The following is a 6000-nucleotide window of genomic DNA, read 5'->3' as shown; positions in this document are numbered from 1 at the left end:
GAGCAAAGGAAGACAGCTGCACGGGGGTAGGCATGTGGGAGGTTCCTTGAGACCAAATGCAGCCTGTGTGTGTGTGTGTGTAAGGGGGCACAGATCAGGAGGAGTTGTCTCAGTATGTGTGTGTGTGTGTGTGTGTGTGTGTGTGTGTGTGTGTTTGTGTAAGGGGTGCATGAACCAGGAGGCGTTGTCCTATATCTTTTCCAAGAGCACCACCTGGAGATGGGAGAAAGCACAGATCAGAAAGCGGATCAGAACCCTGCAGAGAGAAGCTGGAAATGTACTGACGGACCCCCAGGGACCCCCAGGGATCCGGGACAGTGTCCTTGCGTGACAGAAGGAGGCAGGTGCATTTGACCGGCCTCGGGGGGACTGCAGGTTAGGGAGCGGCAGCTTGTGAGGGGGGAGGAGGAGACGCGCCAGGTGAAGAAATAAAGAAAAAGCTGACCTTGTCCACCCCGAAACTGCAAGCGAACTGCCACAAGCATTTCAATGACTTTGGACTTACTTTTTTTTTTTTTTGCATGTGACAAAATAATTAAATTAAGATTAATTAAAAAATTAAAAAAATAAAATAGTAAGCAGAAGTCTTTATTACCTAAGATGACTATAAAGCTCGTGACCCTTGCCTTAGATGTAAGAATTAGACCTACGCAGGAGATGAGACGGACAGCGGGGGAAAGGAATAAGTTGTTTTGTGATTCGATGTAATAATCACACCAATGTTTACTACCAGGCTTAACAGTAGGGAGACTAACTCCTCCTGATTTGTCCAGGACTTCCTTAGCTTTAGCCCTGAAATTCCTGAGTCCTGGGAAGCTCCTCATTCCTTTTAAAACAAAAAGCTTCCCACATCCTGGGAACCCCTCAGTGCCACGAAAACTGAGTTGGGCCATCACACTACTTACAGCAACCCTATTAGATTTCTACCTCTCTATTTGAGAACTTGGAGACACAGAGACACTAGGAAATCTTTCCAAATTCACACATACTGAACTTGTCTGACGACAAAAGTCTCTTTCAATAATTACAGACATTTTCCTCCAGCAGGTTCTAAGTGGAAGATAAAAGTTAAGAAAATAAAACTGGCCAAAACTTCCTACTGCATTTTCATTTTTAGAAAATAAACCGTCAGGAATTAAAATTCATTAAAATCATCAATGCAATAGGAAAACAGTCAAAGATGAAAAGAATTGTTCTTCTGATCCATATCAAGTTGAATTTTGTAGGGATTAACTACAACTAAAACCTCAAGCTTATTAATTGATCTTTCATATCCAGTCAGATAACTTGAAATTTTCTTATTAGCAATTGAATTATGACTCATATGATCAATTGAGCAATGCTTCCAAAGAATCGAAATATCTGTCTTTAATGTCTGTTCTAGTTTGCTACCTGCTGGAATGCGATATACCAGAAACAGAATGGCTTTTAAAAGGGGGAATTTATTAAGTTGCAAGTTTACAGTCCTAAGGCTGCAAAATGTCCCAATTAGAGCAAGGATATAGAAATGTCCAATCTAATCCCTGGTTCAAGAAAGATTTATGAAGTTCACGGGTTCTCTCTCAACTGGAAAGGCACATGGCAAACATGGCGACGTCTTCTAGTTTTCTCTCCAGGCTTCTTGTTTCAAGAAGCTCCCTCAGGGGCATTTTCCTTCTTCATCTCCAAAGGTCTCTGGCTGCATGGGCTCTGGTGGTTCTTGTGGCTCTCTTGCTCTCTCCAAAATGCTTCCTCATTTAAAGGATTCCAATAAACTAATCAAGACCCACCTGGAATGGGTGGAGTCCAATCTCCCTCTAATCAAAGGTTAATACCCGCAATTAGGTGAGTCACATCTCTGTGGAGATAACCTAATCAACTTTCCAACCTACAGTGCTGAATAGGAATTAAAAGAAAAGGCAGACTCCGCAAGATGGATCAGGGTTTAAAATATAGCTTTTCTAGGGCACATAATACTTTCAAATTGGCACAATGTTCATAACAGAAAATTTAAATATTAAATGTATAGCACTATAAGAATTCTTATCATCCTTTAGAAAATACTATTGGTTGCCTTTGGAACATAAGCTAGTGTATAAGGAAGCTGAGGACATTTGCTTTGGATTTATTTTTAACGGTATGGATTATAATGTGTAAAGGATGTCTACCATCCTTTCAGGGGAAACTCCATTTTCTGATCTGTGCTTTCTCTGAATTAAAAGAGTCCTATATTTCTTTCTGACATCAGGAAGGGACTCAGCTACTCAAACTCTGCTTAAGAAGCTATGAAATCCCATATGCCTACCCCTAAGCTGTTTGGGCAGGCTTGTGTCAATGCCCATCCCTGTAGCTCCACCGAAACTGAGCACCTCTAGGAAATTCTGGAAAATGTTATCAGAAGAAGGGGAGAGAGATGCTGGGAGGGCAAAAGCAAAGAGCATTCACAACCAGCTCTCTCTATATATATCATTTCCAGACTGATGAGACTTAGCAGGGTCTATGCATCAAACACTTCACTAAAGAAAGATAGAGATCTTTAAAAAATGCCAAAAGATTTTGTCCATCTCTTCTACTTAGAATGGAAAATTGAGGTCTTTTAGCTATTAAAAAATAGCCTTTGTCATAAGATTATTATGTATAAGCATGGTGTAGTGGTTTGAAGCTGTGTGTACCCCAAAAAAGCATGTTCTTAAACTTTATTCATTCTTGTGTGTATGAACCCATTGTCAGTAGGACGTTTTGATGAGGTGACTTCAGTTAAAGCGAGGCCCAGGGTGGGTATTAATCCTATTACTGGAGTCCTTTATAGGAGAAGGAAATGCAGACAGAGAGAGAAGCCATGGAAGAAGCTGTACATCAGGGGAATCCAGAAGGGAAGGGAGGGACCAGCAGACGCCGCCATGTGCCTCGGCGCGTGGCCGAGGAGCCACAGATTGCTGGCACCCAGTCTTTGGGAAGAAGCCATCGCCTTGATTTTGGACATTTTTCCACCCTCAAACCGTGAGCAAACAAGTTCCCATTGTTTAATCCAACCCATGTCATGGCATTTGCTTCGAGCAGCCCAGGAAATGAAAACACATGATTTCTTAAGCAGAGAATCTTGAACCTGAATCAAATATTTGATGTTTCAAACTGAATGTCCTTGAACCTCAGTGTTCTCACCCATAAAAATGGGATAATGATGTAATCAGATTTGTCTCTGACATATTTTCCCACCACCTTTTTGTCAGGAGTGTTCTTCGGTTGCTTTCAATTTGCCGAAGACTTTAGGGCACTATTTTCCCTTGTGTGCGTGTGTTGGGTTGGGTTGTGGATATTCAAGGTGATCAGATAAGTGAACTCTATGTGTCACCATAAAACTAAACCCCAACGGGGCTGTTTTTATACCCCCTTGGCTCTCGTGACACCGTCTCCTCTCTGTCAGCCTCGTCTCCCCTCAGCTCTACCTTCTACAAAGGATTCCCTAAAGCCAACAAGTATAGCGGCTGGCTTCCGCGGCAGTCTCCCGGAAACTCATCTCCAGCCCCCCACCCACTCCCCCAGAGTCCATTCTTGAGTTTCCCCCTCTCTTCCATAGCTTAGGAATCTGGCAGGCTGCCGTCCTTGGCCGACTCTGGCCAGTGCATCGGTGTTGCACCCTCAAGAAGAACATGTTGAACAGAGAATGAGGTGGGTGGGGCTGGGGTCTGCTCAGGTCCAATGTCCCCCATGATTCCTCAGCTCCCACCCTCGTCCTTCCTCCCACTGTCCGATAATTCCTTCTCCCCACAATACAATGCTGGGCCAAGAGAAAGTGTTTTCCTTTTCCCAGCAGGAAAGTGAGAATTCCCCCCAGACTGCCTCCCCCCAACGCCTTCCAGATTCACGCAGAAACTTGATCCATCAGCAACAGTCTGGAGGTCTTGCCCAGGCCACATGCTGGGGTGACCCGCTTTCTTTTTGGTCTTGCTTAGTATACGCCCTGCCTTCTGGTTATAGGGTGGAGACCTCCACTGACCTTCAAGGTTAGACCAGCCTTTACTTAATGTCCATTTTCCAGGGACCCAGGGTGGTCTCTAGAGCACAGAGGAGCCACAAAGCGAATTAAAGTCCTGCCCAGAGCCTCCCCATAGCGCCTTGTCCTTTTTCCCACTGCCCAACACAAATGGCAGCTTTAAGCCATCCAACTCATCTTCTAGCTGATGGGTAAGAATAGACGCTTGGAATAGGAAATACTTCCCAGCCGTTCCATAGTTAAGTCCTAAAGTCACAAAAGCCAGGACCAGTCTTGGTTCAGAATTCCATATAAAGAAATGTGATCCAGCATCCAAAGGTAATATGCAATAATGCAAACACTAATGTGCAAGTCTACAAATAGTCAACAGAGGTTTTGGTATTCCCTGAATTTGCTTTATCTCAATCGCTGGCTCGCACATGCCCAACACACCTCAAAATCTCCCTGTCTTCAAGCTCCTCTGATTATCAAAACTTCTCTCAAAAATCAATGAACAGGGCAGGCCATGGTGGCACAGCAGGTAAAGTTCTTGCCTGCCATGCCAGAGACCCGGGTTTGTTTGCCAGTGCCTGCCCATGTAAAAGAAAATAAATCAATGAACATGGTTCTTCTTTATCCTACTTCTCTCCAATTCTTTAAAAAAACTTATGCTATTAAAATGCTATATATTTCTATAAGCAATTAAAAACCTATTTTAAACTGCAGGAAATGGTACAGTGAATCCCCACACACTCAACAACAAGGTTCAAAGTTACCAGTTCATGAACCAGTCTTCTTTCATCTCTGTCTCCACCCCTTCTACTTTACATTATCCAAGCACCATGGTTTAGAGATAAACTGCGAATTTATCTCTAAAATATACAGACTCAAAAAGTAAATCAATATCAACATCACATCTTAAAAATTAATGATATTTTTGCTTATGTTATTCGTTTTTAAAATTAGAACAATAATTTAAAAATATCAACAAATATGCAGTTAGTGTTCACAGTTCCCTATTATCTTAAGATGATTTATTTTTATAATTTATTTTTTGAATAGCAATTCAATTAAGGTCTATGCAATAGTGCTTAGTTGATATGTCTTTTCACTGTGTAGAAATACATAAAGCACCCATCCTACCCCATATCCTCTTTTCTCTCTTCTCTCTCTCTCTCTCTCTACAACTTTTGGACCAAGGTATCAGGTTATTTGTCTCATAGATTTTTCCAGTCTGAATTTGGTTGATTGCATCCTGGTAGTGTTATTTAACGTGTCCCCACTGTACTGTCTGTACATTGTGGAGAATTTATCAGTCAGGTTCAGTTATTTTGGCACAAGTGCCTCATAATTGGGCTGTGAACTTCCGTCAGGAGCTAGGGGACCCATGAATAGTCACTCCCCATTCCCCCCAGACCAGTCTCCGGAAACTATTAATCTACTTTCTGCCTAGATAGATTTGTCCATCCTGGACTTTTCATGTAATCAGAATCATGCAATATGTGACCTTTTTTATGTCTGGTTTTTTCTACTTGGGATGATGTTTTCAAGGGTTTGTCCATGTTGCAGCATATAACAGTACTTCATTCCTTCTAATAGCCGAATAATATTCCATTGTTTGGATAACCACTGAATTCTATACAGTAAGCAATGGGCTAAACCTATAAAAATCATGTAGATGAATCTCAAAAGCAGAATGGTGAGGGCAGAATTATAATATATATAATATTACAATATATATGTACATATGATTAATACATATTAATTATATTATATATAATTATATAATTGTATATTAAAATATAATACATACATACATATATAAGCTAGTAACATAAAATATTGTCATGTATTGATCATCAAAATATACGCCTATTTAGTAGAAGCATGAAAAATACATACGGAAAAATCTATGTTACTTTGGAGGGTATTTACCTCTGAGGAAGGAGGAAGGAGAATAGATTGGGAGTGGTAGAAGTAAAAAAATAGTAAAATGTTGATATCTAGAAAACCAGATCAGTGTATATATTTCCGTTTATAGTATTTGG

This window comes from Tamandua tetradactyla, chromosome 16 (genome assembly GCF_023851605.1).
Source record: "Tamandua tetradactyla isolate mTamTet1 chromosome 16, mTamTet1.pri, whole genome shotgun sequence".
NCBI classification, from domain to species: domain Eukaryota; kingdom Metazoa; phylum Chordata; class Mammalia; order Pilosa; family Myrmecophagidae; genus Tamandua; species Tamandua tetradactyla.
The sequence above is the reverse complement of the archived record's forward strand: the minus strand, read 5'-3'. Positions refer to the sequence as shown.